This window comes from Lathyrus oleraceus, chromosome 5 (genome assembly GCF_024323335.1).
Source record: "Lathyrus oleraceus cultivar Zhongwan6 chromosome 5, CAAS_Psat_ZW6_1.0, whole genome shotgun sequence".
Classification (NCBI taxonomy): domain Eukaryota; kingdom Viridiplantae; phylum Streptophyta; class Magnoliopsida; order Fabales; family Fabaceae; genus Lathyrus; species Lathyrus oleraceus.
The window spans coordinates 97720062-97732560 of NC_066583.1; positions in this window are offsets into that span (position 1 = coordinate 97720062).

The window sequence follows — 12499 nt, forward strand, 5'->3', positions numbered from 1 at the left end:
TTTAGTTGTTAGATAACTTTGCATGTAATGTAGTACATGATTTGAATGTTGTTATTTCGTATCCGCTGCGAATTATGCAAAAATGTCTTGGTTTGATTAAATAAATGAGCATGACAGGATATCCAGATGATTGGTGTGAAATGATTGTGTGACACCCTTCGGGGCATAATTACTCTGATTGATATTTTATTATTTTAATTATATATATATTTGGGGGTATTTTAGAAGGGTGTTACATTAGTGGTATCAGAGCATAGTCGGTCGAGTCGAGTCGTAATTATTCTGTTCCCCTGTACGGGATAGGTGTTGTGTAACCCTATCAGTACTTATTGTTTTAGTTTGTTGGGTTTTCAGAATAGAGATGGCTGGAAGAGGTAGAGATGATGCTGCAATTGCTGAGGCTCTGGGTATGCTAGCTGGAGTACTTGGGGGAAATCCGAATGTTGTGGGAATGGGAGCTGCTCGTCAACTGAGTGAGTTCCAGAAGAATAATCCTCCAATGTTCAAGGGAGCATACGATCCAGATGGTGCTCAGAAGTGGTTGAAGGAGATCGAGAGAATCTTCAGAGTGACTGAGTGTGCCGATAACCAGAAGGTCAGGTTCGGTACGCATATGCTGTCAGAGGAAGCTAATGATTGGTGGGTTGCTACCCGCACTGAGTTGGAAACTGCTGGGAATGCTGAGATTACTTGGGCAGTGTTCAGAGAGAGATTTCTGAGGAAGTACTTTCCAGAGGATGTCAGAGGAAAGAAAGAAATAGAATTCTTGGAATTGAAGCAGGGTAACCGGTCTGTTACTGAGTATGCTGCTAAGTTCACAGAGCTGTCAAAGTATTATACTCCCTATAGTGAGGCTACTGGGGAATTTTCCAAATGTGTGAAGTTTGAGAACGGGTTGCGTCCCGAGATCAAGCAGGCGATTGGATATCAGCGGATCAGGGTGTTTTCTGATTTGGTCGACTGTTGCAGGATTTTTGAACAGGATTCCAAGGCTAGAGCAGAGAGCTATCAGCAAAGGGTTGATAGGAAAGGTAAGAATCAGATTGATCGTGGGAAACCGTACGCAGCTGGCAAAGGTTTCCAGAGACAGAGTGGGATGAAGAGGCCTAGTGGGGGAGATTCTAGTGCTCCTGCTAAGTGTTACAGATGTGGTCAGGCTGGACATCGTTTCCATGAGTGTACCAGTGTTGAGAAGAAGTGTTTCAAGTGTGGCAAAGGTGGTCACTTGGCTGCAGAGTGCCGGTTGAAGACTATGACTTGTTTCAACTGTGGAGAGGTGGGTCATATCAGTCCGCAGTGTCCTAAGCCGAAGAAAGAGAATCAGTCGGGAGGCAAGGTCTTTGCTTTATCGGGTTCTGAGACTGCTGCAGATGATCGGTTGATCCGAGGTACGTGCTATATTAATGGCTTTCCTCTTGTAGCTATTATTGACACAGGTGCGACTCATTCCTTTATATCTTTGGATTGTGCTGTGAAACTTAAGTTAGAGATATCTGAGATGCTTGGAAGTATGGTGATTGATACTCCTGCGAAGGGTTCAGTGACTACTACTTCAGTTTGTTTAAATTGCCCTTTGAGTATTTTTGGTAGAGACTTTGGAATGGACCTGGTGTGTCTTCCACTAGTGCAGATTGATGTTATCTTGGGTATGAACTGGTTGGTGTTTAACCGAGTTTCTATTAATTGTTTTGATAAGACTGTGATCTTTCCTGAGATTGAGGAAGGAAAGGAATTGTTTCTATCAGCAAGACAGGTGAATGAGGCAGTGGCAGATGGGGCGGAGTTGTTTATGCTGTTAGCGACTTTGAAGGCTAAAGATAAACTGGTGATTGGCGATCTCGCTGTGGTGTGTGATTTTCCTGACGTGTTTCCAGAAGAAGTGAATGAATTACCGCCAGAGCGTGAAGTTGAGTTCTCGATTGATTTGGTACCTGGTACTAGACCGATATCGATGGCTCCGTACCGTATGTCTGCTGTTGAGTTAACTGAATTGAAGAGTCAGTTAGAAGATCTGTTGGATAAGAAATTTATTCTTCCGAGTGTGTCACCGTGGGGTGCACCAGTGTTATTGGTTAAGAAGAAAGAAGGTACTATGAGGTTGTGTGTGGACTACAGGCAACTGAATAAAGTAACGATCAAGAATCGGTATCCTTTGCCGAGGATTGATGATTTGATGGATCAGTTGGTTGGTGCGAGCGTGTTCAGCAAAATAGATTTGAGGTCGGGGTATCATCAGATACGTGTGAAAACTGAGGATATTCAGAAGACTGCTTTCAGAACAAGGTATGGACATTATGAGTATTCTGTAATGCCTTTTGGTGTGACTAATGCGCCTGGGGTATTTATGGAGTATATGAATAGGATTTTCCATCCGTACCTAGACAAGTTTGTTGTGGTGTTTATTGATGACATTTTGGTGTATTCGAAATCTGAAGCAGAGCATGCTGAACATTTGAGAGTGGTTTTAGGAGTTCTACGAGAAAAGAAGTTATTTGCGAAACTGTCAAAGTGTGAATTTTGGTTAGAAGAGGTTAGTTTTCTTGGTCATGTGATTTCAAGAGGTGGTGTTTTTGTTGATCCTTCTAAGATAGAAGCGGTATCTAAGTGGGAAGCTCCGAAGTCAGTTTCTGAGATAAGAAGTTTTCTTGGACTTGCAGGTTATTATCGGAAGTTCATTGAGGGATTTTCTAAGTTGGCGTTACCGTTGACGATGTTGACTAGAAAGGGACAAGCATTTGTTTGGGACTCAAAATGTGAAGAAGGTTTCCAAGAATTAAAGAGAAGGTTGACTACTGCTCCTATTCTGATATTACCGAGTTCGTCGGAATCATTTGAGGTTTACTGTGATGCGTCATTGTTGGGTTTGGGTGGTGTGTTGATGCAGAATAAGCAGGTTATAGCTTATGCTTCGAGACAACTGAGGGTTCATGAGAGGAACTACCCGACGCACGATTTAGAGTTGGCAGCGGTGGTATTTGTTCTGAAGTTGTGGAGACATTATTTGTACGGGTCAAGATTTGAAGTTTTCAGTGACCATAAAAGTTTGAAGTATTTGTTTGATCAGAAAGAGCTGAATATGAGACAGAGGAGATGGTTAGAATTTCTGAAGGATTATGACTTTGGTTTGAATTACCATCCGGGTAAAGCAAACGTAGTGGCTGATGCATTGAGTCGGAAATCATTGCATATGTCTATGTTAATGGTTAAAGAATTGGATTTAATTGAGCAGTTTAGAGACTTGAGTTTGGTGTGTGAGAGTACTCACAATAGTGTTAAATTGGGAATGTTGAAATTAACGAGTGGTATTCTGGATGAGATTAGAGAGGGTCAGAAATCCGATATGCTTTTGGTTGATAAGTTGACTTTAGTGAATCAAGGTCAAGGTGGTGAATTCAGAGTTGATGAGAATGGTATTTTGAAATTTGGTAATCGGGTGTGTATTCCAGATGTTACCGAACTTAAGAAGAGTATTCTTGAAGAAGGACATCGTAGTGGCTTGAGTATTCATCCTGGAGCTACGAAAATGTATCGTGATTTGAAGAAGTTATTTTGGTGGCCGGGAATGAAAAGAGAAATTGCGAGTTTTGTTTATTCTTGTTTGACTTGTCAGAAGTCAAAGATTGAGCATCAGAAGCCGTCTGGGCTAATGCAACCGTTGGCTATTCCAGAATGGAAGTGGGATAGTATCAGTATGGATTTTGTTTCCGGTTTACCGAGGACGAGTAAGAGTTTTGAAGCTATTTGGGTGATTGTGGATAGATTGACGAAGTCGGCTCATTTCATTCCGATCAGAATGGATTATCCGTTAGAGAGATTGGCGGAATTGTATATTGAGAAGATTGTAAGTTTGCATGGTATTCCGTCAAGTATTGTTTCGGACAGAGATCCTAGATTTACATCGAAGTTCTGGGAAGGTTTGCAGAGGGCTTTGGGAACTAAGCTGAGATTGAGTTCTGCATATCATCCGCAGACTGATGGTCAGACTGAGAGGACGATTCAGTCACTAGAGGATCTTTTGAGGGCTTGTGTTTTGGAAAAAGGAGGTACTTGGGATTGTTATTTGCCTTTGATTGAGTTTACCTACAACAATAGTTTTCATTCGAGCATTGGTATGGCACCGTTTGAAGCTTTGTATGGTAGGAGATGTCGGACACCTTTATGTTGGTATGAGTCCGGTGAGAGTGTTGTGGTTGGACCGGAGATTGTTCAACAAACTACGGAAAAGATTAAGATGATTCAGGAGAAGATGAGAATTGCTCAGAGTCGTCAGAAGAGTTATCATGATAAGAGGAGGAAGTCACTTGAATTTCAAGAGGGAGACCATGTGTTTCTTCGGGTTACTCCGATAACTGGGGTTGGTCGAGCCTTGAAGTCGAAGAAGTTAACACCTCGATTTATTGGTCCTTATCAGATTTTGGAGAGGATAGGAGAGGTAGCCTATCGTATCGCTTTACCGCCGTCACTTGCGAATTTGCATGAGGTTTTTCACGTATCTCAGTTGAGGAGGTACATTCATGATCCGTCGCATGTAGTCCAAGTAGATGATGTACAGGTGAGAGATAACCTGACTGTTGAAACATCACCTATGAGGATCGAGGATCGAGAGTTGAAGCAGTTGCGGGGTAAAGAGATCGCCTTGGTGAAGGTAGCGTGGGGAGGACCAGCAGGTGGCAATGTGACTTGGGAACTTGAGAGTCAGATGAAGGAGTCTTATCCTGAGTTGTTCGCCTGAGGTATGTTTTCGAGGACGAAAACTCTTTTAGTGGGGGAGAGTTGTAACACCCCGATGAAATTAAGATAATTGTTTAAATTAAGTTAATATTTTATTTATTAATTTAATTAAATAATTAGAAAATTATTGGATTATTAATATTATTATTGGGATAATATTATTGGGTTTTATTATTGGAGTATATAAGTTGGAATAATAAAAAGTCCTAATTTTTGGAAAAGGGTTTTTCACGTGAAAAAGGAAAAGAGAAGCGGCTGAAAGAGAAAGGGAAAAGAGGCAGAGCAAGAGAAGAGGAAAAGCTTGAAGCTAACGGAATTGCCGAATTTACTCAGGTAAGGGGGGTTTATCATCGATTAATGGGTATTATGGGATAATATGTGATGGGTAGTGAGAAACCATTGATTTGCCTCTGATTGAACGATGCATGATGAATTTGTGAACTTTTGGGATGAACGAAATTTGGATTATAATTGAAGAAATTCGTAGGAATTAGAGGTAGAAAGGTTAGCAATTTGTGAAATCGAAAGCGTATGATTCGTGTTAGATGATATGAATGAATTGTGTGTAAAATTTGGACTGTGGAAGGTTGAATTGGATAGATCTCGTAGCAGAGAAAGCCATTGCAGATCTGGAAATTCTGGTTTCTGGTCATACGCGTATGGCACTAGGCAATACGCGTATGAGATGGCTGGTACGCGTATGGATGAGGCCTTACGCGTATGAGTGAAAGAGATGATGTTTTGAACGTAAAAGTGTCTCTGTTGGTACGCGTATGAGGATGTGGTACGCGTAGCATACGCGTATGGGCGTGGGCATTACGCGTATGGATTTGGTCAGGAATGGGCAATACGCGTATGGGCATAGGCAATACGCGTATGGGCAGACTTGTGGTTTTTCTGAGCTGTTGTTGTGCAGTTTTTGGTTGTTTAGGCTGAGTGATGTAACTTAGCTGATGTATGATGTAGTAGGGATCATTTCCCGTTGTTTTGAGTAGTATAGGTATTAGTAGAGTGTGCTAATACTGTGATTGTTGTTTGGCATGATGTAATATGCTTTTGTGATAAAATATGTTGATAATGTGTAATGGTATGCATAATGCTGTGAATGTATCAGTTATGTATGCATTGTGAATAGACTGTTTATGGCTTAGAGTGTGAGCATATGTCTATTCTTGAATTGTTGTTGATGTTGCATTGCTAGGTGATTAGCGTGCATATTGTGGCCTTTATGGTGGTAGCTAATTCCCATAGTGAGGAATTAGTGATGTTAGTCATTTTGGACTGTTGTTGATGTTGCATGCTAGGTGATTTAGCGTGCATAGCATGGCCCTTGGGGTGGTAGCTAATTCCCATAGTGAGGGATTAGTGATGTGAGTCACTAGGTCTCAAATGAGTGGGACTAGTGAGCTTGGTAGCCGTACCTGGATTGGTCGGTGAAGTTGAACTATATGTTCACGAATAGTCGGTACCGCATGCATGGAGTCTCATTGCATAAAATGTGTATGGCGTATAATATGAATGGATGTATTCCAATATTATACGTGTGTTTGTGTTGATATTGAGTATGAGTATGATTTGCATCGGTATTGAATATGATGTTTGAGTTGATGTACCGTACTGAATGTGTTATGTGATTAGGGTGATTAATGTGTTAAATTACTTAACATGACATGATGTTTTATAATGCTTATTATATTGGTTGAGGAACTCACCCTTACAACTATGTTTTCAGGTAACGAGCAGTGATTGAGTAGAAGCTAGTCTCTGGAGTCTAGTGTAGTCCTTAGTGGGTCATGCTCTGGTCGATGTAACATCGGGATGGGATGTTTTACTATGTTTTCATTTAGTTGTTGGATAACTTTGCATGTAATGTAGTACATGATTTGAATGTTGTTATTTCGTATCCGCTGCGAATTATGCAAAAATGTCTTGGTTTGATTAAATAAATGAGCATGACAGGATATCCAGATGATTGGTGTGAAATGATTGTGTGACACCCTTCGGGGCATAATTACTCTGATTGATATTTTATTATTTTAATTATATATATATTTGGGGGTATTTTAGAAGGGTGTTACAATTTCCAGATATAGATGAATGTAATTGTTGGTATAAGCCCTAGAGGCCAATACTTTTGGTACTTGTATCGAATTATTTATTAATAATAAAAGGCTTTTTCTTTATTACGTTTGTTTAATAAAGTCCCTAGAATAGCTAGTTTAATGTATCAAGTGTGACTTGATCATGAGACCACATTAAACATAAGGACATTATTCTTAAAGTATTCGTAGTCGAGCTTTATTGTGAAGTGGGATAACACTAAAGCATTAAGACTATTATGTATATAGACTGATGATCACATTTCATGGATCATGGATAAGGAGTTATCAAGTCTTAAACATAGGTATGAATATTAAGAGTAATATTTATACCGGATTGACCCGCTATGAGAATGCTATATAGAATGTTATACAAAGTGTCATAAGTTATTCTCATGGTGATAATGGTGTATACCACCCTTCGACCTGAAACCACTATGGACCCTAGATGTAGAGTTGAGTGCTTTATTGCTGATCAAACGTTGTCCATAACTGGATAACCATAAAGACATTTGATGGGTACTCCACGAAGCATGCTGAGGGACATGAGTGACCTAGATGGAATTTGCCCATCCTGCATAACAGGATACTATGGACCCAATATTGAACTGGACAATGATGACACTGTCTATGCCTTGTGTTCAATATAGACATAAGGGCAAAAGGGTAATTATACGCATAAGTACTATCACAAAAGGATTTGTCAGATCACATGACATTTTCGTGTCTTGGGTAGCAGTGATGTGTTGCTAGATACCGCTCACTGTTTATTATATTAAATACGTGATTTAATATAATTGCCAATGCCGCGAAAACCTACAGGGTCACACACAAAGGACGGATTGATGAGAGATAGAGTAACTAAGGAACGCCATAAGGTATAGTGCTTTTAAGTGAATTGTAGAACATCGTAAGATACAATGTACTTAAGTAGAATACGAAATATGGTAAGGTACCATGTGCTTAAGTGATTTTGGGCATATTATAAGATATGGGTCAAATATACTTAAGTGGGCTTTTTAGCTTGAAGCCCACACAAGTGGTTCTATAAATAGAACCCTTGTGCAGAAGCATTCATTGCGGTTGCATTATTTTTGTTCTCTCTCTCTCTCTCTCTCTCTCTCTCTCTCTCACTCAAAGCCTTCATTCGTACCAACTAGCACTGAGATTGAAGGAATCCGTTCGTGTGGACTGAGTAGAGACGTTGTCATCGTTCAACATTCGTGATCGCTTCGTAGATCTGCATCAAAGGTTTTGATCGTCACAAGAGATCTGCACCAAAGGTTTCAATCGTCACAAGAGGTAAATATTCTATCACTGATCATGACCATTCGTAAGGATCACTAAAGGAGAAAATTTTAATTTCCGCTGCATTTTGGACCGCAATTCTCCTTCAGTGGTATCAGGGCCACTTACGAAACCATGAATGAATCAATTAATATGATTAAAAGACAGAATGAATCAATTAATTGAACGAGTAATTAAATTTGGCATCATGAGTGTACGAGTTGGATGATTGATGTTGACTATGCTTCGGAACCGACATTAGTATGGTGAAGCAGCGATACATCGATCGTCCATAGGTTACGCAATTGAGACCGATCAACTTATATATGATATAAGTAATCCTAATGCAAAGTACGGTATATATGATATATTGTTTCTGTTTCGTTCATTCAAACATTAAATGGTTGTTTTCCTTTGAGCGATCAATGGTCATTTGCTTCGGAATCCGACATTAGTATGGTGAAGCAATGACCTGTTGATCAATCATACTGAATCAACAATTGAGGTGTGTTTGATGGTCTGAAATTGGTGCATTAGGGTTAGTGACGGCTCAAGGGTTATGTTGTCAAAGAGTTATGGATTGAGGGCTTGTTGGAATAGGTCTGTTGACTGTTTCAAAGCGCTGGTTTTTTGGCCGTGTGACGATCGTCATGGACTTGTGACGATCGTAACAAGCTGGATGTGACGGTCGTCACATGCTTTGTGACGGTCGTCACATTCACAGATCCATAATTCTAGGCGTTTCTTTGGCCGCGTGACGTTCGTCATTGGCCTGTGACGGTCGTAACAAGCTGGGCGTGACGTTTGTCATGGGCTTTGTGACGGTCGTCACATTCACAGAGTCAGAATTCTCGGGGTTTCTGTTTTGTGACTGCGCAAGAGTTGTGTTGATGCAAAATAATGTCGATTTCAAATGAATTGTTCATTAAAATTTCGGACAGGGGCGCTGCCCCTACAACCCTGCGAGGGGTGCTGCCCCCTTGACCCTCGTCCGTTGACCGGGCAACGGACCCCCTGCTAACTCTGCGTAGTGTGATCGGTCGACGAAATTTAATTTGGTTTTAATTAATTAAAGGAATTAAAGTTAATAATAATAATGTGTTTATTATTATCTTGTGGTGATCAGTTATGGCCTTAGTTATCCTTTATTTTGTTTTGAGTTTTAAAATACGACCTGCGTGTCGTGCCTCTCCTTTTAATCTCTTAATGTAACTTCTTTTCTCATCTCAATCCCTTGTATATAAAACGAGTTTCTTCTTTAATGTAATGTTATGAAGAAAGAGAAGAATTCAATGTCAAAGGAGGACAATGTTATGAAGAAAGAGAAGAATTCAATGTCAAAGGAGGACAATGTTATGAAGAAAGAGAAGAATTCAATATCAAAGGAGGAAACCTTGAAGATCTTGCTTGGAGAATCTTAGATCGTTATTAGGTTAGCTTAGGTTCTCTCATTGGCTTGGGAGAACAATTGCGCTAGGGGCCATAACTGTTTCATTATGTATGTTGATGCATGTGAATGTATGTTAATGTATGTTGATGTATGTTGATGCATGTGAGAGACGATTTATATGATAAATAAGCCAGTGAGATCATAATAATTACAATTCATCTCAAATTAAAATATTAAGTTTATGCTTTCCAAGTTTTAGCACTCATCAAGACTAGTATCGGATAATGTAGGTTTCGCCTACGCGAGGTGCATGTTTTATATTAGTAAGGTGCGATGGGATAATTGTAATATCCAACTGCTAAAACAATGGGTCAAACTTAACTAAACAAATTATAATAATATTATATATGTTTCCTTTCCAAGTTTTAGCACTCATCAAGACTAGTATCAGATAATGTAGGTTTCGCCTACGCGAGGTGCATGTTCTATATTAGTAAGGTGTGATGGGATAATTGTAATATCCAACTGCTAAGACAATTGGTCAAACTTAACTAAACAAATTATAATAATATTATATATGTTTAGAAGCAAGAGTTAGGAATGATCCATATGATGGATTGGAATAAGGAGTTATTCACCCAACTGAAATTTGCGAGAGTTGTACGAGATATAATTGGAAGGAGTTCCTACTTAAATAACCTAGTTTTATGTAATCCGCCTACGCGGACTTAGAACAAAGTGAAATATGGATCTCGACCCACTAGAAAATCTTTCAACGGGATTTTCCGAATCAAATGATGAGGGTCATTTGTTTTGAGTAAAATAGTGGGAGCATATTTAATTGAAGGCCTAATTAAATATGTCAATGATACTTATATTTTCATTAATCCTTATGTAGATTACCATGACAACAAACACCTCTAACAACATTTTGCAATCAATCCTTGACAAGGAAAAATTGTCTGGGACAAATTTTCTAGATTGGCACCGAAATCTGAGGATTGTCCTCAAACATGATATAAAGTTGTATGTCTTGGAGAAACCTGTTCCTGAAGAGGAACCTCCTAGTTTTGCACCTAAGGCAGAAAGAGATGCTTATAAGAAGCATGTCAATGATGCCAATGAAACTGCTTGTCTCATGCGAGCTACCATGAACTCAGAATTGCAAAAGCAACATGAGAACATGGCAGCGTTCGATATGATTGAACACCTGAAGATGCTCTATCAAGAGCAAGCAAGGCATGAAAGGTTTGAAGTTTCAAAAGCCCTTTTTCAAGGAAAGTTAGCTGAGGGAGCCCCTGTAGGTCCCCATGTGCTCAAGATGATTGGGTACGTGGAAAACCTTGAAAGGTTGGGTTTTCCCCTCGGAAACGAACTTGGGACTGATATAATCTTGCAATCGTTGCCAGATGGATTCAGTCAATTTGTCCTAAATTTCAATATGAATGATATGGACAAATCTCTTCCTGAATTGCTAGCCATGTTAAGAACTGCTGAGCAGAATCTGAAAACAAAAGGGAAGTCCATTCTGATGATCGGGAATGGAAAGAGACAGGACAAAAGGCCCACCAAGCAGGGTGATAAAGGGAAAGGCAAGGAAGTTGCCAAACCCAGACCCACTGTTGCTGCTTTGAAGCCTAGTGGAGGCATAGCAAAGGCAGGCACCTGCTTCCATTGCGGTAAGACCGGACACTGGAAGAGAAACTGCCCAAAGTACCTGGAAGATACAAAGAATGGAGTAGAGACTTCAACTTCAGGTATTTTTGTTATTAAAATAAATTTATCTACTTCTGCATCATGGGTATTAGATACTGGATGCGGTTCTCACATTTGTACCAATGTGCAGGGACTAAAAAGGAGTAGAGATTTGACAAAAGGTGAAGTTGACCTACGAGTTGGCAATGGAACAAAGGTTGCTGCTTTAGCCGTAGGAACTTATGTATTGACTTTACCTAGTGGTTTAATAATTCAGTTAGAGAACTGTTATTATGTACCTGCAATTAGCAGGAATATTATTTCCATTTCTTGTTTGGACAAGTTTGGTTTTTCATTTATAATAAAGAACAATTGTTGCTCAATTTATTTGAATGATATATTCTATGCTACTGCAAAAATGAGCAATGGACTATATGTCCTTGATCTCGAAATGCCTATTTATAACATTAATACTAAAAGGGTGAAACCTAACGAGTTAAAACCAACTAGGTAAGAATATTAAAACTCTTCGATCAGATCGAGGTGGTGAGTATTTAAGCCTAGAGTTTGATGACCATCTGAAAGAGTGTGGGATCCTATCCCAACTTACTCCTTCTGGAACACCCTAATGGAATGGTGTATCTGAGAGAAGAAATCGAATCCTGTTAGACATGGTCCGATCCATGATGAGTCACGCCGATCTTCCAAACTCCTTTTGGGGACATGCACTATTGACAACAGCTTACACACTTAACCGTATTCCATCCAAAAAGGTTGAGAAGACACCATATGAGATATGGAGTGGTAAGAAACCACATATGTCTTACATAAGCTTGAGCCCAAATCTGACAAATGCTTATTTGTGGGGTATCCTAAAGAAACAAGAGGGTATTACTTCTATAATCCTTCTGAGGGCAAAATGTTTGTCGCTCGAATTGGAGTTTTCCTAGAAAAGGATTTTATTTCCAAAGGAATCAGTGGGAGGAAAGTAGAGCTTGAAGAAATTCAAGAATCACAAAGCATTGATACACCTATGGAGGAATTAGAGCAGGAAACAAAAGTAGTTGTGGAAGAGCAACCTGCTCAAGTAGAACAAGACCAGCGTAGGTCAGGCAGGATACATCCTCTACATGAGAGATAGGGATATCTCATAACTGATCAAGGTGATGTATTACTCATGGATCAAGAACGAACATGAGCCTTGTGTCTACAAGAAGGTTAGTGGGAGCATGATCATTTTCCTGGTATTATATGTAGATGACATATTACTCATTGGAAACGATATCCCTACCCTACA